Source organism: Hyla sarda, chromosome 2 (genome assembly GCF_029499605.1).
Source record: "Hyla sarda isolate aHylSar1 chromosome 2, aHylSar1.hap1, whole genome shotgun sequence".
NCBI lineage: Eukaryota > Metazoa > Chordata > Amphibia > Anura > Hylidae > Hyla > Hyla sarda.
Window position 1 is genome coordinate 506,746,713 of NC_079190.1, and position 24,545 is coordinate 506,771,257.

General features: G+C 43.6%; 1 protein-coding gene across 1 annotated transcript in view; it reads left to right on the top strand.

Annotated features, from left to right (window-relative positions):
* The window catches only part of IGSF11 (immunoglobulin superfamily member 11), a 317,231-nt gene that overhangs the window by 229,702 nt on the left and 62,984 nt on the right, over nt 1-24,545 (top strand). The window lies entirely within an intron of this gene.

Here is a 24,545-nt window from a genome sequence, read left to right on the forward strand (position 1 = left end):
GTATATAGTATAGGTCAGTGTTTTCCAACCAGGGGTGCCTCCAGCTGTTGCAAAACTACAACTCCTAGCATGTTGGACTATATAGTAGTATATAGTATAGGCCAGTGTTTCCCAACCAGGTGTGCCTCCAGCTGTTGCAAAATTATAACTCCTAGCATGTTGGACTATATAGTAGTATATAGTGTAGGTCAGTGTTTCCCAAACAGGGGTGCTCCAGCTGTTGCAAAACTACCACTCCCAGCATGTTGGACTATATAGTAGTGTTTAGTATAGGTCAGTGTTTCCCAACCAGGGGTGCCTCCAGCTGTTGCAAAACTACAACTCCCAGCATGTTGGACTATATAGTATAGGTCAATGTTTCCCAACCAGGGGTGCCTCCAGCTGTTTCAAAACTACAACTCCCAGCATGTTGGACTATACAGTAGTATATAGTATAGGTCAGTGTTTTCCAACCAGGGGTGCCTCCAGCTGTTTCAAAACTACAACTCCCAGCATGTTGGACTATATAGTAGTTTATAGTATAGCTCAGTGTTTCCCAGCCAGGGGTGCCTCCAGCTGTTGCAAACTACAACTGCCAGCATGTTGGACTATATAGTAGTGTATAGTATAGGTCAGTGTTTCCCAACCAGGGGTGCCTCCAGCTGTTGCAAAACTACAACTCCTAGCATGTTGGACTATATAGTAGTATATAGTATAGGTCAGTGTTTCCCAACCAGGAGTGCCTCCAGCTGTTGCAAAACTACAACTCCCAGCATGCCCGGACAGCCAACGGCTGTCCGGGCATGCTGGGAGTTGTAGTTTTGCAACAGCTGGAGGCACTCTGGTTGGGAAACACTGGTATAGTATATGGTGCAACATTCCGGAAGTTGGAGTATTGTTTGGAAAAATAACGGCCATCGGTAGGGTGGCCAAAATACCGGCTGTGCCAGTAAAACACCGGCCAGGTGGCCACCCTAATCTAAGCCACCAACTGAGCTCATCGAATATAAATACATTTTGGGACTTTAAGGGTAAATGATATCCCGCCTAATGGTGACATCCTCATTGTCAGCCGCACATTTTGCCGCCTCGCGGGGATCCTGGTCTTTTTGTATACAGCCCCATTGTCCTCTGCGGCAGAGGCGTAGACATCTCGGCCATTATTCCCCTCAGCGTGGCGTCGGCCCCGCTGAACATTGATTTCTCTGTGTCGACGTTACAGACAAACGCCCCCCCCCCCCCCCCCACCGTACCTTCTCGCAATATAATAACTTTATTGAAAGCGTAGCACAGCAGCGGTGCACCTAGACACTACACCGGCTCGCCATTGTGTACGCGGAGCTATAAATAGCAGCGGCGCCCGGCGTGTAAACTGTGGCAGCGATCTCGCACGTTGCGGCGCCTCTGAACAGATGGAGTTTGTTCAGCCTGTAAAGCAGACATCGCTGCGTTCTGGACCGGCGGAGGCGCCATCGCTTTTAATTACGGCCTAACGGGCGAGCGATTGTTCAGTCATCAAAGGTGCCCGCGCAGATTTACTCTCAGCGTGGCGGTGGAACGCTGACCTACTGTACCTGCCGCCTCCGAGAGAGAGAGAGAGGCAGCCGCCCGCGCGGGCGCATTGTGATGGCAGCAGACGGAAACGCGACAGATAAAGCTGTTTTATGTCTATACGGGGCGAGCGGAGTGTGAAATATATTCATGGGAATTTATTACAATGCAGCCGACGCTACAGGAGCGGGGAAGAGGGGCCGGGATGTGGACGGGGAAAAGGATTCAGGATTTACTGTATGTCCTATAGATAGAGGCGAGGGTCGGCCGCCATTTAAAGGGAAGTTCTACTACATACCCTGTACAATGCTAAATCATGGGTATATGGGGGGGGTCTTCATTGGGAGGTGTACCTTACTTGTGGTAATCTGCAGTTGTCATACATGGTATGACCAGTAGGGGTGCTATATTGCATTCATATATTATGACCACTAGGGGTGCTATATTACATGATTCAGGTGAGGGTCGGCTGCCATTTAAAGGGGAGTTCTACTGTATAACCCTGTACAATGCTAAATCAGGGGTATATGGGGGGTGGGGGTGTCCTCATAAGGAGGTGTACCTTACTTGTGGTGGTCTCCAGTTGTCATACATGGTATGACCAGTAGGGGTGCTATATTACAATCATATACTTTGACCACTAGGGGTGCTATGTTACATGATTCAGGATTTACTGTATGTCCCACAGATAGAGGCGAGGGTCGGCTGCCATTTAAAGGGGAGTTCTACTATATAACCCTGTGCAATGCTAAATCGGTGTTATATGGGGGTCTTCATAAGGAGGTGTACCTTACTAGTATACTAGTGGTCGTCTGCAGTTGTCATACATTGTATGACCAGTAGGGGTGCTATATTACATTCATATAGTATGACCACTAGGGGTGCTACATTACATGATTCAAGATTTACTGTATGTCCCACAGTTAGAGGTGAGGGCCCGCTGCCATTTAAAGGGGAGTTCTACTATATAACCCTGTACAATGGTATATGGGGGGGGGGGGGTCCTCATTAGGAGGTGTACCTTACGCCCCTTTCACAATGCCGTTGCTCCCGGTTGAGAACGGCCGCCAACGTCTCTTTTTTTAATTCTGACTTCAACGGACGTTCTCATGGCGGGGAGCAATGGGCAACAACGGGTCCTGGTGGCTCCCATTTACTATTATGGGGCCCGCCGGGCGCAGTTATAAATAGCGGGAGAAAAAGACGGCACAAGCAGTAATTTTTCTCCCGCTATTCTGCCCGGCTCTCCCGACGGCCGTCACACTGCCGTGTGCTAACAACAGTGTGAAAGAAGCCTTACTTGTGGTGGTCTGCAGTTGTCATACATTGTATGACCAGTAGGGGTGCTGTATTACATTCATATAGTATGACCACTAGGGGTGCTATTTTCTATTACTTTGGCTGTATTGTTTGTAGTTGTGTTCTGCAGGGTATGACCTCTAGGAGCGCTATATTACATTCACCCACTATGACCACTAGGGGCACTATTCTTTATTGCTATGGCTGTATTATACCTAAAGCTCTTCTGCAGCTGTTATACATTGTCTGACCTCTAGGAGCGCTATATTACATTCATACACTTTGACCACTAGGGGCACTATTCTTTATTGCTATGGCTGTATTATACCTGAAGTACTTCTGCAGCTGTTATATATTGTCTGACCTCTAGGAGCGCTATATTACATTCACCCACTATGACCACTAGGGGCACTATTCTTTATTGCTATGGCTGTATTATACCAAAAGCTCTTCTGCAGCTGTTATACATTGTCTGACCTCTAGGAGCGCTATATTACATTCATACACTTTGACCACTAGGGGCACTATTCTTTATTGCTATGGCTGTATTATACCTAAAGCTCTTCTGCAGCTGTTATACAAGGTTTGACCACTAGGAGCGCTATATTACATTCACCCACTATGACCACTAGGGGCACTATTCTTTATTGCTATGGCTGTATTATACCTAAAGCTCTTCTGCAGCTGTTATACATTGTCTGACCTCTAGGAGCGCTATATTACATTCACCCACTATGACCACTAGGGGCACTATTCTTTATTGCTATGGCTGTATTATACCTAAAGCTCTTCTGCAGCTGTTATACAAGGTTTGACCACTAGGAGCGCTATATTACATTCACCCACTATGACCACTAGGGGCACTATTCTTTATTGCTATGGCTGTATTATACCTAAAGCTCTTCTGCAGCTGTTATACATTGTCTGACCTCTAGGAGCGCTATATTACATTCACCCACTATGACCACTAGGGGCACTATTCTTTATTGCTATGGCTGTATTATACCTAAAGCTCTTCTGCAGCTGTTATACAAGGTTTGACCACTAGGAGCGCTATATTACATTCATATATATAGACATTAGTTGAGCTGTATTTGCCATTGTTATCCCATTAGGGCTGTTCTTTTCACTAGGACAAGCAATCTACCCTGCTACTTGGGGGGCGCTTCTCTTTATTGCCATAATAAAGAGCAGCGCCCCCAATTCTGCTACCAGTTGAAAGCCCGGGTTGTTCTGATATTGAAATCATCTCATACTACACAATGCCAGATATCATTCCGTAAAGCCTCTTTATATTTGTATTGCCATATTGTGCTGTATAGCGTCATTCCCTTTATTCAGGAATAATACCCGGACAGATGTAGCAGAGCTGAATATCTGACTGTTCTTTTTGTACATTGCTAAGTAGAAGGTTTTCTGGTAATCCTATGTAATGCCAGAGATTACACATCCCAATATCCCCCATTAGTTGTGCCAGATAGCCAAATCAGCTCTGCAGCATTGGACAAACTCGCCTCTGCTACATCTATGAAATCATTAATGTGAACACGAGCGCTGTGCTAAGCTGTGTCTTCCCGGTCATCAGAGGAGCCGGGCTGTCAATCACATGTATCCAGGGACTCAGACATGATAACTAGGCAGACATCAAAACCAACATGTATATTAATCACCGCGCTCCACATCTGCATAATAACTCCGATAACAGACCGGGATGGGGGGAGGCGAATACTGAGGCGCCGCACAATGTATTATAGAGCATGTTATCATGCACAACGCCACCGCGTCCCAGAGCAGGAAGACAAAGGAGAAGACAATCTGCCATGCCGTGTGTTATAGACCTTTATAAAAAATAATAATACATAAGTGTGAAGTTTTCCTTAAAGGGGTGATCCATATTTTACCATAATTTTTGTGATAAGCTCCCCCCCCCCCCCAGAAAAAATAATAAAATAATTTGATCCCAGCATGTCCCACTGCTTGGACTCCCATCAATAAAGCTGTCAACTATCTAGTGATTGTACAATTGTCTACAGTGCCTCCATAGGTGAAATGAGGTATTACATACTAAAAACAGGGCGGGTCTAGAATAACCAGATTTGGTATCTGCTATGGGGTCAGTGTTTATCTAAGGTTTTTTTTTCTAGAGTCTGGGGGATTTTAATTGTTTAGCTTAGTATTAGTTTAAGGGTCTGGTCTGGGGTCTGTATTAGTTTAGGGGTCTGGTATCTGTATTAGTTTAGTTGTCTGGTCTGAGGTCTGTATTAGTTTAGGGGCCTGGTCTGAGGTCTGTATTAGTTTAGGGGTCTGGTCTGAGGTCTGTATTAGTTTAGGGGTCTGGTCTGGGATCTGTATTAGTTTAGGGGTCTGGTCTGAGATCTGTATTAGTTTAGGGGTCTGGTCTGGGATCTGTATTAGTTTAGGGGTCTGGTCTGGGATCTGTATTAGTTTAGGGGTCTGGTCTGGGATCTGTATTAGTTTAGGGGTCTGGTCTGAGATCTGTATTAGTTTAGTTGTCTGGTCTGAGGTCTGTATTAGTTTAGGGGTCTGGTCTGGGATCTGTATTAGTTTAGGGGTCTGGTCTGGGATCTGTATTAGTTTAGGGGTCTGGTCTGGGATCTATATTAGTTTAGGGGTCTAGTCTGGGATCTGTATTAGTTTAGGGGTCTGGTCTGGGATCTGTATTAGTTTAGGGGCCTGGTCTGAGGTCTGTATTAGTTTAGGGGTCTGGTCTGAGGTCTGTATTAGTTTAGGGGTCTGGTCTGGGATCTGTATTAGTTTAGGGGTCTGGTCTGAGATCTGTATTAGTTTAGGGGTCTGGTCTGGGATCTGTATTAGTTTAGGGGTCTGGTCTGGGATCTGTATTAGTTTAGGGGTCTGGTCTAGGATTTGTATTAGCTTAGGGGTCTGGTCTGGGGTCTATATTAGTTTAAGGGTCTGGTCTGGGGTCTATATTAGTTTAGGGGTCTGCGATCTGTATTAGTTTAAGGGTCTGGTCTGTATTAGTTTAGGGGTCTGGTCTGGGATCTGTATTAGTTTAGGGGTCTGGTCTGGGATCTGTATTAGTTTAGGGGCCTGGTCTGAGGTCTGTATTAGTTTAGGGGTCTGGTCTGGGATCTGTATTAGTTTAGGGGTCTGGTCTGGGATCTGTATTAGTTTAGGGGTCTGGTCTGGGATCTATATTAGTTTAGGGGTCTGGTCTGGGATCTGTATTAGTTTAGGGGTCTGGTCTGAGATCTGTATTAGTTTAGGGGTCTGGTCTGAGGTCTGTATTAGTTTAGGGGTCTGGTCTGAGGTCTGTATTAGTTTAGGGGTCTGGTCTGGGATCTGTATTAGTTTAGGGGTCTGGTCTGAGATCTGTATTAGTTTAGGGGTCTGGTCTGGGATCTGTATTAGTTTAGGGGTCTGGTCTGGGATCTGTATTAGTTTAGGGGTCTGGTCTAGGATTTGTATTAGCTTAGGGGTCTGGTCTGGGGTCTATATTAGTTTAAGGGTCTGGTCTGGGGTCTATATTAGTTTAGGGGTCTGCGATCTGTATTAGTTTAAGGGTCTGGTCTGTATTAGTTTAGTTTTCTTGTCTGGGGTCTCTGCTAGTTTAGGGGTCTGGTCTGGAGTCTGTATTTACTTTAGGTTGGGGTTTAATCTGGGGTCATATTTTTTTGGAGACTTCTGTGTTGTAAATTTATTTAGGGGGTCTGGCCTGGGATCTGTATTAGTTTAGGGGTCTGGTCTGGGATCTGTATTAGTTTAGGGGTCTGGTCTGGGATCTGTATTAGTTTAGGGGGTCTGGTCTGGGATCTGTATTAGTTTAGGGGTCTGGTCTGGGGTCTGTATTAGTTTAGGGGTCTGGTCTGGGGTCTGTATTAGTTTAGGGGTCTGGTCTGGTATCTATATTAGTTAAGGTGTCTGCTCTGGGATCTGTATTATTTTAGGGGTCTGGTCTGGGGTCTGTATTGGTTTAGGGGTCTGGTCTGGGGTTTGTATTCATTTAGGGGTCTGGTCTGGGGTTTGTATATGTTTAGGGATCTGGTCTGGGGTCTGTATGCATTTTGATTTTGAGATATGTGTTTATATATACTGTATATTTTGTGTTTGAAGTTAAATTCACTGTATCAGTTTTGAGCTGTGATAAAGGGTTCATACGGGTTACGTGTGATTAAATCCCATTGGGTTCTTGCGTTTGAGGATGTGGCCCATAAAACTGTGCAGGGTGTGTGATTTGATTTTACATTGGGAGCTTTTTTCAGAATAACAGTTCTGGCTTCTATAGCCATATAATAAATATATAATACAAATAGTAAAGTTAGTCAGGACCGAACTTTGGGCGGTAAAACCACACGGTGCTAAAAGGACGAGATTAATGGAAAGTCATTTTAAAGTCAACCGTGAAATGAGCAGCTGGTAGATCTGGAACATTTTCAATGGTCATCACCCGGAAACTGGGAGAAAGTGGCGCGGTTCCTGGCCCGAGGTCTATCCACCAGCTCAATCATATGACTGTCATCCGTCTGTAAGAAATCAATAGTAATTACACAGATATTAATTAAACCAACGCGGGAGGCGCGGACGGACATGTGACCGGAATGCCCAGATACGTTCTTGCTCATGCTGGTGTGAAAGTGTTTATAGATCCACCCGGTGCTTCATTAAAGATCAAGTATGGTGCGCATATTGTAAATGTCAAACCCCTAAATGAATTTTTGTAGGCGGCTGCAGTTGTATTTATTTTCTTGCCCTGACATTGGCCTCCGCAGTTATATAATGTCTGTAACTTTTCCATCCGGTGGGGCGAATGCTCCGTGAAACCCATTTACGTACCCAGAGGTGTCACTATTGTCACTGAATGGTAACTTTGTGTGCACAGGGATAACAGACAACTTTGACACCCCTTCATTCTCCTATAGGTTGGACCGCCATTGGTCATATATATATATATATATATATATATATATATATATATATATATATATAGCCTAAGGGGAAAAGACCCCTTTAAAGAGGTTGTACAAGAATAAAAAAAAAAAAAACATGGCTGCATTTTTTCCATAAACAGCGCCTCACCTGTCTATAGGTTGTGTACGGTATTGCAGCTCAACTTCATAGAGTTGAAGCACTGCTTGTTGTCATTCAGGTGCTTACTTGACTGGCTAGGTTCTGAGCCAGTGTTTCCCAATCAGGGTGCCTCCAGCTGTTGTAAAACTACAACTCCCAGCATGCCCAGACAGCCTTCGGCTGTCTGGGCATTCTGGGAGTTGTAGTTTTGTAACAGTATTACCCCCAGTTGGTCCTTGCACACAGGATAGTAAGAAGATATCCAGAAGCTCCTTTTGAGGGAAATCATGGATCAGGTAAAGAAACAGACAGGTAAAAAAAAATCATCCTGCCAATCCTTGTTCCGTCACCATTCAAGGCCAGCTTCGGGCTGATCATGTGACAGTGGTGAATACAAGTCATCTGCCATCTGACAGTCACTTCATTCTCAATGGTCAGGGGCAGCCACTTCCTGCAATAGAACTATGTCACTGATAGTATTGTATCAGATTATTGATTAATCTGTGCATGAGCAAGAGGAATATCTGCCAGTGAGCAAGTTACACCCATGAGCAACATTTGTCTAAGAGCAAGATCCACCCATGAGCAAGGGGAAAATCTGCCAGTGAGCAAGTTACACCCATGAGCAACAATTGTCCAAGAGCAGGATCCACCCATGAGCAGGATCCACCCATGAGCAACATTTGTCCAAGAGCAAGATCCACCCATGAGCAGTATCCTCCCATGAGCAAAATTTGTCCAAGAGAAAGACCCACCCATGAACAAGATCCGCCCAAGAGGTAAGATCTTCCTATTGAAAAGACCTAATTAACAAGGCAATGAGCAAGACCCACCCATCAGGAGGTTAGGAGCTAGAGCTTTTCAAGACCAATTCTAACAGATAAAGTGAAGGAGAGGGTTCTTCTTTTGAGGGAAGGAGGAAGGGGCAGCCATTTGACAGACCAACCCATGAGTAAGATCCACCCAAGACCTGCCCGTAAGCCAGATTCTTCCAATAGCAAAATCTACACATGAACAGGATCCATTCATGAGCAAGATCCACCCGTGAAGAAGATCTGCCAGTGAGCGAGATCCACCCATGAGCAGGATCTACCCATGAGCAACATTTTTGCAAGAACTAGACCGGCCCTAGAGTAGGATCTGCTTATAAATGAGATCCCATTAACAAGACTATAAGCTAGACAAGCCATTGAGGAGGTTGTGAGCAAGACCCTTTCATGAGCAGGTCTAATGGATAAAATGAAGGGTTCACCTTTTGAGGGAAAGAGGAAGGGGCAGCCCATGAGTAAGATCCTCCCAATTGCAAAATCTGCTCATGAGCAAGATCTGAACATAAAGAAAATCCACCCATGAGCATGATTTGTCCAAGAGCAAGATCCACACATGAGGAAGATCTGCCAGTGAGCAAGATCCACCTATAAGCAACATTTGTTCAGGAACAATATCCACCCAAAAGTAAGATCTGTCTATTAATAAAACTCTATTAACAAGTCTATGAGCCAGACCTGCCCTTTAGGTGGCTATGAGCATGACCATTTCATGAGCATTTCTATCAATTAATATGAAGGAGAGGATTCTACCTTTGGGGGAAGGAGGAAGGGGCAGCCATTTGACAGACCAGCCCAAGAGTAAGATCCACCCAATAGCAAGATCTGCTCATGATCAAGATATGCCGATAAGCAAAATCTGTCCATGAGCAAGATTTATCCATAAGCAAAATCTGAACAGGATCCACCCATGAGCAAGATCTGTTCAAGTGCAGGTTCTGCCAGTGAGCAAGACCCACGCATGAACAGGGTCCACTTATGAGCAACATTTGAAGCGCAAGATCCACTTATCCACTATGCGCAAGACCTGCCCATTAGGGGGTTATGAGCAAAAACCTTTCATTAACAGATCTAATGAATAAAATAATGGAGAGGGTTCTACTTTAGAGGGGAAGGAGGAAGGGGCAGCTATTTGACAGACCAGCATGATAGACCGGCCCATGAAGAAGATTTGCCTAATAGCAAGATCTGCTCATGAGCAGAGTCCACCCATAAGCAAGATCGGTCCAAAAACATAATCTTCCCATGAGCAAGATCTGCCAGTATGTAAGACCCACACATGAGTAGGATCATCCAAATAGTAAGATCCGCCCATGAGTAAGATCCATCCAAGAGTAAGATCCACCCATGAGCAAGATCTATCCAAGACAAAGGTCCACCCATGAGCAAGATCTATCCAAGAGCAAGATCCGCCCATGAGCAAGATCTATCCAAGAGCAAGATCTGCCCATTAGCAAAATCCATCCAAAAGAAAGATCCGCCCATGAGCAAGATCCATCCAAGAGTAAGATCTGCCCATGAGCAAGATCTAACCAAAAGCAAGATCTGCCCATGAGCAAAATAAATCAAAAAGCAAGATCCGCCCATGAGCAAGATCTATCCAAGAGTAAGATCCATCCACAATCAAGATCCAGCCACAAGCAAGATCCGCCCATGAGCAAGATCTATCCAAGAACAAGATCCATCCCTGAGCAAGATCCATCCATGAGCAAGATCCATCCAAGAGCAAGATCCATCCAAGAGCAAGATCTGCCTATGAGCAAGATCCATCCAAGAGAAAGATCCGCCCATGAGCAAGATGGATCCAAGAGCAATATTCACCCATAAGCAAGATCCATCCAAGAGCAAGATCCGCCAAGAGCAAGATCCGCCCATGAGCAAGATCCATCAAAGAGCAAGATCCGCCCATGAGCAAGATCCATCCAAGAGCAAGATCCACCCAAGAGCAAGATCCATCCAAGAGCAAGATCCGCCCATGAGCAAGATCCATCCAAGAGCAAGATCTGCCCATGAGCAAGATCTATCCTAGAGCAAGATCTGCCCATGAGCAAGATCCATCCATGAGCAAGATCTGCCCATGAGCAAGATCCATCCAAGAGCAAGATCTGCCCATGAGCAAGATTCATCCAAGAGAAAGATCCGCCCATGAGCAAGATCCTTCCAAGAGCAAGATCCGCCCATGAGAAAGATCCGCCCATGAGCAAGATCCATCCAAGAACAAAATCCGCCCAATAGCAAGATCCATCCAAGAGCAAGATCCGCCCATGGGCAAGATCCATCCAAGGGCAAGATCTGCCCATGAGCAAGATCTATCCTAGAGCAAGATCTGCCCATGAGCAAGATCCAACCATGAGCAAGATCAGCCCATGAGCAAGATCCATCCAAGAGCAAGATCTGCCCATGAGCAAGATTCATCCAAGAGAAAGATCCGCCCATGAGCAAGATCCATCCAAGAGCAATATCCGCCCATGAGCAAGATCCATCCAAGAGCAATATCTGCCCATGAGCAAAATCCATCCAAGAGAAAGATCCGCCCATGAGCAAGATCCATCCAAGAGCAATATCTGCCCATGAGCAAGATCCATCCAAGAGAAAGATCCCCCCCATGAGCAAGATCCATCCAAGAGCAAGATCTGCCCATGAGCAAGATCTATCCAAAAGCAAGATCCGCCCATGAGCAAGATCTATACAAGAGTAAGATCTGCCCATGAGCACGGTCCATCCAAGAGCAAGATCCATCCCCCAAACCCCCCATGAGCAAGATCCTCCCATGAGCAAGATCCATCCAAGAGCAAGATCTGCCCATGAGCAAGATCTATCCTAGAGCAAGAACTGGCCATGAGCAAGATCCATCCAAGAGCAAGATCTGCCCATGAGCAAGATCCATCCAAGAGCAAGATCCGCCCATGAGCAAGATCCATCCAAGAACAAGATCTGCCCATGAGCAAGATCCATCCAAAAGCAAGATTCGCCCATGAGCAAGATCCATCCAAGAGCAAGATCCGCCCATGAGCAAGATCCATCCAAGAGCAATATCTGCCCATGAGCAAGATGCATTCAAGAGAAAAATCCGCCCATGAGCAAAATCCATCCAAGAGCAAGATCTGCCCATGAGCAAGATCCATCCAAGAGAAAGATCCCCCATTGAGCAAGATCCATCCAAGAGCAAGATCCGCCCATGAGTAGGTTCCAACCATGAGCAAAAAATGCCTGTGAGAAAGTATAAAGCAGTGCTTCCCAACCAGTGTGCAGTTGGCTGTCCGGGCATCCGGGGAGTTGTAGTTTTGCAACAGCTGGAGACACACTGGTTGGAAAACAATGGTCTAAAGGATAAGACGAGGAAGAGATTCTACTTTTGGGGGAAGGGGCAGCTATCTGGCAGACCAGCATGTCATAGTATATGGTTAGTATATATATAATGTACTCCAGCAATGCTACAACATGACTATTAGATAGTTAAATTCTTTGGCTGTGATAGGTGGTCAGCTGCAGCCACCAATGGACAATGCCTTTAAACCCCAAGGCTTCTTCTGCACTTCACTATGACCATCACTTATTGCCTGATAACCCAGATCAATTTCTGATCTCTCATGTGAACTTTTTTGCAGCCAATTTAATGTGTGATTTTTGGAGCTGGGATGGTAAATTCCAGGTCACGATGAGTTAATTTGCTTTAATAAACTCTACAAATGTGGCTCAGTGAAGCACAGCGAGTATATTCTCCGCTCACCTTCCATGTACAAAGTCAACACCAGCTCTGGATCTGCGCTCACAGCTAATTGGTGCCGGAATTAACAGCTCTGTATCAGCAGATTCAACAACAGCGCGAACAATGTCATGTTGTCATGTGCGTAAGGGGAGGGGGTGGGGGCCGCGTCACTGACAGTACAAAGGGTAAGAGGGGTATAAATAATACACGCGTTATTAATAGATATAAATACAGTATATTACTTATCCTGTGCTGATTTATTATACTCCAGAGCTGTACTCACTATTCTGCTGGTGAGATCACTGTGTACATACATTACATTACTTATCCTGTACTGATCCTGAGTTATATCCTGTATTATACTCCAGAGCTGTACTCACTATTCTGCTGGTGAGGTCACTGTGTACATACATTACATTACTTATCCTGTACTGATCCTGAATTATATCCTGTATTATACTCCAGAGATGTACTCACTATTCTGCTGGTGAGGTCACTGTGTACATACATTACATATCCTGTACTGATCCTGAGTTATATCCTGTATTATACAGAGCTGTACTCACTATTCTGCTGGTGAGATCACTGTGTACATACATTACATTACTTATCCTGTACTGATCCTGAGTTATATCCTGTATTATACTCCATAGCTGTACTCACTATTCTGCTGGTGAGATCACTGTGTACATACATTACATTACTTATCCTGTACTGATCCTGAGTTATATCCTGTATTATACCCCAGAGCTGTACTCACTATTCTGCTGGTGAGGTCATTGTGTACATACATTACATTACTTATCCTGTACTGATCCTGAGTTATATCCTGTATTATACTCCAGAGCTGTACTCACTATTCTGCTGGTGAGGTCACTGTGTACATACCTTACATTACTTATCCTGTACTGATCCTGAGTTATATCCTGTATTATACTCCAGAGCTGTACTCACTATTCTGCTGGTGAGGTCACTGTGTACATACCTTACATTACTTATCCTGTACTGATCCTGAGTTACGGTATATTCTGTATTATACTTCAGAGCTGTACTCGCTATTCTGCTGGTGAGGTCACTGTGTACATACATTACATTACTTATCCTTTACTGATCCTGAGTTATATCCTGTATTATACCCCAGAGCTGTACTCACTATTCTGCTGGTGAGGTCACTGTGTACATACATTACATTACTTATCCTGTACTGATCCTGAGTTATAGCCTGTATTATACTCCAGAGCTGCACTCACTATTCTGCTGGTGAGGTCACTGTGTACATACATTACATTACTTATCCTGTACTGATCCTGAGTTATATCCTGTATTATACTCCAAAGCTGTACTCACTATTCTGCTGGTGAGGTCACTGTGTACATACATTACATTACTTATCCTGTACTGATCCTGAGTTATATCCTGTAGTATACTCTAGAGCTGTACTCACTATTCTGCTGGTGAGGTCACTGTGTATATACATTACATTACTTATCATGTACTGATCCTGAGTTATATCCTATATTATACTCCAGAGCTGCACTCACTATTCTGCTGGTGAGGTCACTGTGTACATACATTACATTACTTATCCTGTACTGATCCTGAGTTATATCCTGTATTATACTCCAGAGCTGTACTCACTATTCTGCTGGGGAGGTCACTGTGTAAATACATCATATTACTTATCCTGTACTGATCCTGAGTTATATCCTGTAGTATACTCTAGAGCTGTACTCACTATTCTGCTGGTGAGGTCACTGTGTACATACATTACATTACTTATCCTGTACTGATCCTGAGTTATATCCTGTATTATACTCCAGAGCTGTACTCACTATTCTGCTGGTGAGGTCACTGTGTATATACATTACATTACTTATCCTGTACTGATCCTGAGTTATATCCTGTATTATACCCCAGAGCCAGATTTGTCAGATCTCCCATTTTTCATGAGTTTTCCGCACATTCAGGGTAAGTGTGAGATACATCATACACAGACAGTTGTTAGGCTTAGATAGAGTTCAGAATATGATCACAGTGATCCCTCAACATACAATGATCTTTTCTGGACCATTGTAACGATAAACAAAACACAACATACAATGTACAGACAGTCCAGATCTGGGATACCTGTCAATGACTGGAAGATCTGACCAATCAGAATGGACATTCACTGATAAAACTCCTGTATTACTGAAGTGCATGCACTGACTGGTGTCTGGTAGCGCCCCCTACAGTACAGGGAGGTATTACATGTTCTGTACTCTTTACCTGTATTACTGAAGTGTATGCACTGACTGGTGTCTGGTAGCGCCCCCCCCCCCCCCCCCCTACAGTGCAGGGAGGTATTACATGTTCTGTACTCTTTACCTGTATTACTGAAGTGTATGCACTGACTAATGTCTTGTAGTGCCCTCTGCAGTACATGGAGGTATTACATGTTCTGTACTCTTTACCTGTATTACTGAAGTGTATGCACTGACTGGTGTCTGGTAGCGCCTCCTACAGTACAGAGAGGTATTACATGTTCTGTACTCTTTACCTGTATTACTGAAGTGTATGCACTGACTGGTGTCTGGTAGCGCCCCCTACAGTACAGGGAGGTATTACATGTTCTGTATTACTCTTTACCTCTATTACTGAAGTGTATACACTGACTGGTGTCTGGTAGCGCCCCCTACAGTACAGGGGAGTATTACATGTTCTGTACTCTTTACCTATATTACTGAAGTGTATGCACTGACTGGTGTCCGGTAGCGCCCCCTACAGTACAGGGAGGTATTACATGTTCCGTACTCTTTACCTGTTTCAGGGTTAGCTGTTCAGGTAAGGATGACTCCATGTTACTTTTTAGGACACTGTGTACCGTACAGGACCCTGAAGAAGCTCCTGTCCTCTATATAGACCAGTGGTGTCCAAACTATGGCCCTCCAGATGTTTCAAAACTACAACTCCCAGCATGCCCAGACAGCCAACGGCTGTCCGGGCATGATGGGAGTTGTAGTTTTGCAACATCTTAGAGGGCCACAGTTTGGACACCACTAACATAGACAGTGATTACAGCTCCCAGCAGATCTTTTTATATGTAAGGATTTGCTTTATCTATATTAGTTATCTATAAATTTTTCTTTAATCCTCACTTTTTCCTATGTCTAGATGACATTTTGGTGGCTTCAGAACCAATTACCAGGTTTCCATAGAGATATGGGGATACAGAGATATACTGCTGCTATCTCAGGATATATAGTAGTTATACACCTCCCCTCCAGCTCTATCTGTATACTGCTGCTATCTCAGGATATATAGTAGTTATACACCTCCCCTCCAGCTCTATCTGTATACTGCTGCTATCTCTATGGGATCAGGATATGTAGTAGTTATACACCTCTCCTCCAGCTCTATCTGTATACTGCTGCATTCTCTATGGGATCAGGATATGTAGTAGTTATACACCTCTCCTCCAGCTCTATCTGTATACTGCTGCTGCTATCGCTATATGATCAGAATATGTAATAGTTATACACCTCTCCTCCGGCTCTATCTGTATACTGCTGCTATCTCTATAGGATCAGGATATACAGTAGTTATACACCTCCCCTCTGATTCTATCTGTATACTGCTGCTGCTATCTCTATAGGTTCAGGATATATATATATATATATATATATATATATATATATACACCTCCCCTCTGGTTCTATCTGTAAACTGCTGCTGCTATCTCTAGGAAATCAGGATATACAGTAGTTATACACCTCCCCTCTGATTCTATCTGTATACTGCTGCTGCTATCTCTATAGGTTCAGGATATATATATATATATATACACCTCCCCTCTGGTTCTATCTGTATACTGCTGCTGCTATCTCTAGGAGATCAGGATATATAGTAGTTATACCCCTCCCATCCATCTCTATCTGTATACTACTGCTATCTCTATGGAATCAGGATATATAGTATTTATACGAATTCAGGTAGAAGAAACAGACATGGTCGCACATCTTCATATTGTATTTTTATCTAATTTCTTCTCAGCATGAATTCAAAAACTAACAGGTTGTTATTATACATTTTGATCAAAAGGTACAAGCCCACTCGCCACGTCAAGGCCTCCTTATTTGAGTGGGTCCCTAACGTCCCTAGCATAAAATGGCGTAGCACTGGGCGGCGACCACCACCGCCGCAACACCAGTGCCAACAGGGGGAACGACCCACCGGCAGAGCGGCCCCAATGCCACTCAAACCAGTCTATGGGCCGCACCCCTACCCCCCCCCCCCCCCCCACAGACACAGCGCCACAGCAGCAACGGATGCCTCACCTCCATCTCTATCTATATACTTTTACTGCTATCTGTATGGGATCAGGATATATAGTAGTTATACATCTCCCCTCTAGCTCTATCTATATACTGCTGCTATCTCGATGGGATCAGGATATATCGTAGTTATGCATCTTCCCTCTATTTCTATCTGTATACTGTTGCTGCTATCTGTATGGGATATATATATAGTAGTTATACATCTCCCCTCCAGCTCTATCTGTATACTGCTGCACAATGCTTGCCATAATTTGGAGGAAATCGCTAAAAGCCCCATGCCTGCCACATCAGCTAAAACAGGTAACCACAAGGCAGGGCTCAAGTCCTGCGGGAACTCATGGGAACAGAGTTCCTACACTTTTTTCCACTGCAGGAACACTGGCTGATATTTATCAAAACCTGTGCAGAGGAAAAGTTGACCTGTTGCCCATAGCAACCAATCAGATCGCTTCTTTCATTTTGCAGAGGCCTTTTCAAAAATGAAAGCAGAGATCTGATTGGTTGCTATGGGTGTGACGGATCCTAGAGTCACCCTACCTACTTGGATGGACTTTAGGACATCACTATTTGTACCCCTCAGTTGATGTTGTCCAGTGACATAAAGAGTTAAAATACTTTCATACACTTTCTGCACACGGTCCACTTTCTGTGCACAATACACTTTTTGCACATGGTTCACATTTTGCACACGGTTCACCTTTTGTACAATGCACTAATTCTACACATGCTTCTCCTTTTTGCACACAGTCCAACTTCTGCACACCTCCACCTTTTGCACTCAATGCACTGTATAGGGAGAGCTAATCACCTTTATTGGATTATCTCCCAGACTCACTGTCACCTGTATTGTCTTTACTGACCCTTCCCCCTGTGATGTCCTTCCTATAAAAGAAGACACTTGTTCCACAATAAAGTTCTGATTTTATACCTGAAGACTGGTGTTGCCTGGTTCTTTGGGTACAAGGATGCAATAATCTCTAGTTCTGCCTGGGGATATTGCCTGTGATACGCTGGGGCTTGTCATCAGGAAGGAGAAGTCACTTTTGGTGGAGTCAGTCCGTCACAATGGGCAACTGGTCAACTTTTCCTCATCACAGGTTTTGATAAATCTTCCCCCATGGTGTCAACATACAATGGTCGTCCCGGAACCGATTAATATTGTAACTTGAGGGACCACTGTATATATGTTTGTGCCTCGTATCATGATAATTTTGTGGGGTGCTGAACACTAAGGGTTAAATCTCCCCGGCGCCGTCTGTCTATAGGGACGGAGCGCCATCCTCCCGCGCCATAGGACTTATCGTTTCCATTTTGCTAACAGGGTGAGGAGAAGCTTACGCTCCCGTCCTGGCATCTACAAGAGATTCCACTAATCTCCTTACAGAAGAATAATCGCAGGATTACATCCGAGCAGACATGGGGCCTTTCTGCGCCGGCGCTCTGTCCCACTTGTTACATTGCTAGTGGAGATGTTCATCTAGAGGTCTCACTAAGGACCCCCCCAAATCTTACCTGTCTGTGAGGGGTTAATTCTACAAACCTTAAGTCGTCCTCCCCTAGCAAGTTCTGTTCACTAATTGTTTCCAGAAAAGCTGAGTGACAACCAATAAAAGTCCATTACTTACATTGTTACCCAGCTTTCTCATCTTCTTTGGAGATATTTCAGTGTATATATATATATAGAGAGAGAGAGACTGGCGCAGCACTCAATAAATGCAAAAAATGGTGAGTTTATTCCGACATGTCAGACAAGCTTGTGGGAATAAACTCACCATTTTTTGCATTTATTGATTGCTGCGCCAGTTTCTTCTTCTAATACTGGACTGTGATCGGGTCGAGGCGCTGGTACCGGGACTTTATGGTGAAGTAGTGCTGCATTGAATTTGTTGAATTATATATATATTTGTATAGTCCTGTACATAGGAGGCAGTATTTTTAGTACTTATATTCTTGTATATAGGAGCAGTATTATAGTAGTTATAGTCTTGTATATAGGAAGCAGTATTATAGTAGTTATATTCTTGTATATAGGAGGAGTATTATAGTAGTTATATTCTTGTATATAGGAGCAGTATTATAGTAGTTACATTCTTGTATATAGGAGGCAGTATTATAGTAGTTATATTCTTGTATATAGGAGCAGTATTATAGTAGTTATATTGTACACAGATGGCAGTATTATAGTAGTTATATTCTTGTATATAGGAGCAGTATTATAGTAGTTATATTCTTGCATATAGGAGCAGTATTATAGTAGATATATTCTTGTATATAGGAGCAGTATTATAGTAGTTATATTCTTGTATATAGGGAGCAGTATTATAGTAGTTATATTCTTGTATATAGGAGCAGTATTATAGTAGTTATATTCTTGTATATAGGAGGCAGTATTATAGTAGTTATATTCTTGTATATAGGAGGCAGTATTATAGTAGTTATATTCTTGTATATAGGAGGCAGTATTATAGTAGTTATATTCTTGTATATAGGAGCAGTATTATAGTAGATATATTCTTGTATATAGGAGCAGTATTATAGTAGTTATATTCTTGTATATAGGAGCAGTATTATAGTAGTTACATTCTTGTATATAGGAGCAGTATTATAGTAGTTATATTCTTGTATATAGGAGCAGTATTATAGTAGTTATATTGTACACAGATGGCAGTATTATAGTAGTTATATTCTTGTATATAGGAGCAGTATTATAGTAGTTATATTCTTGCATATAGGAGCAGTATTATAGTAGATATATTCTTGTATATAGGAGCAGTATTATAGTAGTTATATTCTTGTATATAGGGAGCAGTATTATAGTAGTTATATTCTTGTATATAGGAGCAGTATTATAGTAGTTATATTCTTGTATATAGGAGGCAGTATTATAGTAGTTATATTCTTGTATATAGGAGGCAGTATTATAGTAGTTATATTCTTGTATATAGGAGGCAGTATTATAGTAGTTATATTCTTGTATATAGGAGCAGTATTATAGTAGATATATTCTTGTATATAGGAGCAGTATTATAGTAGTTATATTCTTGTATATAGGAGCAGTATTATAGTAGTTACATTCTTGTATATAGGAGCAGTATTATAGTAGTTACATTCTTGTATATAGGAGCAGTATTATAGTAGTTATATTCTTGTATATAGGAGCAGTATTATAGTAGTTATATTCTTGTATATAGGAGGCAGTATTATAGTAGTTATATTCTTGTATATAGGAGCAGTATTATAGTAGTTATATTCTTGTATATAGGAGCAGTATTATAGTAGTTATATTCTTGTATATAGGAGCAGTATTATAGTAGTTATATTCTTGTACATAGGAGCAGTATTATAGTAGTTATATTCTTGTATATAGGAGGCAGTATTATAGTAGTTATATTCTTGTATATAGGGAGCAGTATTATAGTAGTTATATTCTTGTATATAGGGAGCAGTATTATAGTAGTTATATTCTTGTATATAGGAGCAGTATTATAGTAGTTATATTCTTGTATATAGGAACAGTATTATAGTAGTTATATTCTTGTATATAGAAGCAGTATTATAGTAGTTATATTCTTGTATATAGGAGAAGTATTATAGTAGTTATATTCTTGTATATAGGAGTAGTATTATAGTAGTTATATTCTTGTATATAGGAGCAGTATTATAGTAGGTATATTCTTGTATATAGGAGCAGTATTATAGTAGTTATATTCTTGTATATAGGAGCAGTATTATAGTAGTTATATTCTTGTATATAGGAGCAGTATTATAGTAGTTATATTCTTGTATATAGGAGCAGTATTATAGTAGTTATATTCTTGTACATAGGGGGCACTATTATAGTAGTTATATTCTTGTATATAGGAGCAGTATTATAGTAGTTATATTCTTGTATATAGGAGCAGTATTATAGTAGTTATATTCTTGTATATAGGAGCAGTATTATAGTAGTTATATTATTGTATATAGGAGGCAGTATTATAGTAGTTATATTCTTACACATAGAAGACAGTATTATTGTACTGTATTACGGCTGAGTGTATTGTGGCTGCCTATTATTTAGATAGGGTTTATTATTTTTCTTTTATCCCCCCCCTCCCCCCTCCATTGTAATTTCAGGCTGACATCTTCTCCTTTTAGATGACATCAGTATTAATAATAGAAGATTGAAGGCGGCATTAATGTTAATTAAATTCTACAATAAAATGGCTGACACCGGCACTCGCAGAACCACTTAATAAAGGGTATTTGACTGCTTTAATGGATTCTCTTTAACCCTTGCCCTTCCCTGTGGGGTTTCTACGCTACAGACAACATTTTCGCTGCACTAATGCTTTATGGAGTAATAATCTTGTGTTATACTGAACAAGGCCTTAGCACATATCTGATATCTGAGCAAAGGAGTTAAGTGCGTATTCTATGTCCAGGATGTCCCCGTGCAAGGAGCGTCATAAAACTGAGCATCATAGAGTGAGAGAAGGATAAAAAAGAGGAGTAAAGCAGCGCTGGATCATCATAGTGTGAGAGAATTATAAAAAATTGGAGTAAAGCAGTGCTGAAGCGTCATAGTGTGAGAGGAGGATAAAAAAGGGGAGTAAAGCAGCGCTGGGGCGTCATAGTGTGAGAGAAGGATATAAAAGAGGAGTAAAGCAGCGCTGGGGCGTCATAGTGTGAGAGAAGGATATAAAAGAGTAGTAAAGCAGCGCTGGATCATCATAGTGTGAGAGAAGGTTATAAAAGAGGAGTAAAGCAGCGCTGAGGCGTCATAGTGTGAGAGAAGGATAGAAAAGAGGAGTAAAGCAGCGCTGGATCATCATAGTGTGAGAGAAGGATATAAAAGAGTAGTAAAGCAGCGCTGGAGCGTCATAGTGTGAGAGAAGGATATAAAAGAGGAGTACAGCAGCGCTGGATCATCATAGTGTGAGAGAAGGATAGAAAAGAGGAGTAAAGCAGCGCTGGAGCCTCATAGTGTGAGAGAAGGATAGAAAAGAGGAGTAAAGCAGCGCTGGATCATCATAGTGTGAGAGAAGGATAGAAAAGGGGAGTAAAGCAGCGCTGGAGCGTCATAGTGTGAGAGAAGGATAGAAAAGAGGAGTAAAGCAGCGCTGGATCATCATAGTGTGAGAGAAGGATAGAAAAGAGGAGTAAAGCAGCGCTGGAGCGTCATAGTGTGAGAGAAGGATATAAAAGAGGAGTAAAGCAGTGCTGGATCATCATAGTGTGAGAGAAGGATAGAAAAGAGGAGAATAGCAGCTCTGGAGCGTGTTCACACAAGGCACTGTACCCGTCCCATCCTAACGCTTTTTTAGGGCACGCAATGGGCATCTTTGGTCCAAATTGGCTAATCAGTTGTCTCCCATTTCCCGAAATACAATTTCTTGAATCGGCTATTGAGTCTATCAAGTCTGATTCTAGAACATAAAAAGGGTTTTCTACTTCTTTCCCAGCCTCTAGAACAGTGGTCTTGAAGTGTGACCCTCCAGATGTTGCAGAACATCAACTCCCAGCATGCCTGGACAGCCAACAGCTGGGAGTTGAAGTTTTGCAACATCTGGAGGGCCACAGTTTGGGACCACTCCTTTAGATCAAACTGTGGACCTCCAGATGATGCAAAACTACATCTCTGGTGAACTAAAAGTATTATGACTTTTCATGTTAATCGGCCATCTTGGCTCTATAGTGGTGGTTTCCAAACTGTGGATTGGCAAAACTACATCTCTGATTGACTTGAAGGTTTATGACCCTTTACATCAAGAGATGATCTTGGCTCTATAGCAGTGGTCTTCAAAACTGTGGACCTCGATATGTTACAGAACTACATCTCTGGTTGACTTAAAATATTATGACCCTTCATGTTTAGCGGCCATCTTGGCTCTATAGCAGTGGTCTTCAACCTATGGACCTCCATATGCTACAAGGCTACATCTCTTGTTGACTTGAAGGTTTATGACCCTTCTGATCGACATATGTTCTTGGCTCTATAGCAGTGGTCTCCAAATTGTTGACCTCCTAAGGGTACGTTCACATGCGCAGATTTTTTTGCGGGTTTCCCGCTGCGTATTGAAAGTGGGCGGGCTCTTCTCGGCTGTCCGCAGCCGATTTTCCGCGGCGGAATTTACACTGTGGAAAATCCGCCGCAAGCCCCATTGAAGTCAGTAGGGACTGTGGCGGATTTTCCGTAGCGTAAATTCCACCGCCGAAAATCTGCTGCGGAAAGCCGAGAAGAGCCCGCCCACTTTCAAATACGCATGCATACTTAGCAAAAAAAATATATATATACACACCGCTTCAGCAGTGACAGGGCCAGCTTCAGGAACATGGGCCGAAGCCACCCCCGTCACCTGGGCACTCTCCAGCTCCCTACTCCTCCTACGATTTTCCTCCCGCCTTAGTTTGGCGGGGCCCTTTTTCCTCCTCACTAGCCCTGTTGCGCCCCCTGAACCCCCAGCAGGAGCAGTCACTACTGGTGGGGGGCAGCCGGACCAGACCCAGAACCACTAATACCACCATTCACACCACTACTCCCATTATCTTTCTTCCCATTCATACCACTACTCCCACCATCATTCAATCCACTAATACTCCCACATACACTCCTCCCATCCACAACACTCTTACTACACCCATCATTCTCACATCCTGCACACTTAGTATCCTGCTGGCTGGGACTTGTAAATCCTGGGCCAGCTGGGACTTGTAGTATAGCCGGCTTTAGTAAAGTCCTTTGTGCTATCTTAGCTGCTGATTCAGATGGTTCCTCCTCCATAGGCGATGTCGCTTCCGGAGTCTGGAGCTTCTCCACCGGGCGCACCCCGGTTCCTCCCACACTCTCTGACACGCAGGAAATCCCCGCAATGCCAGCTTTGCCCGCAGCACATATCATCCGCAGCATCCGCCCCTGAGCACACAGGTGGAGGACCGCCCCTGAGCACACAGACCAACCACTCTCCGTCCCCCGGACAATCCCCCCCCCCCTCTCAGGGGAGTGCCCCGCAGCACTGATAATGCTCACAGCACTCGGGGAACCACCCCCTGAGTACACGGACATACTGCTCTCCTTCACCTCACAGGGGAGTGACCCACAGTGCCAGTAACCTGCACCCCACTGGTCGGGTCCTTTTCACCTCTATCCTCACCATCACTAGAAGGTAGTGCCACTTGATATGGCTCAGGGTAGCTTTCTTGGGGGGGGGGGGGGGGGCTGGGGGTTACATGCGCTAGCAGTGACATCCCCCTCACTTTCCACAGCTTCACCTTCACGCGACTCTCCGTCACCTTCCTCCCCTCCATCATCCTCCTCACTGCTGTCTTCATGGCTGTCTGCGCCTGCTTGCATCACTTTAAACCTGTCGTCATTAGACAGTTTCTCTTTAAAGAACCCTGCACCCCCAGCGATTTTCCTTCTGGCCTCCTCCACCTCAGCCATCTCTATCTTCTTCTGCCTCTTCCCTCCAGAGACATGGTCAGCCTGGTAACGTGAGAACTTCAAGTCTTTCCTCAGGCTCTGAAATCTTCTGCCCAACTCCTCATATTCCGCCTTCTTGACCTGGATCCGTGACCCATAGGTCACCAGAGACTCTCTTGGACCCCGTACCCCCCCATTGTTGGGGTTCCGGGGTAGCAGAAGGTCCGTTGTTCTTCCCTGTAGCCTTGCGTCATTTGGATGGGGGAGTGGGCTGCATGAAGCCTGGGGCACTATGCAGGAAAACCCTTCCCAGGAGGCTGCCACACTCCTGGGAAAGGGCTGATGGATACTCTGCTTCTGGAAGTCTGGAGGAGCTCAAAAAGGGACACACCTAACCACTGCTCACATTGAAC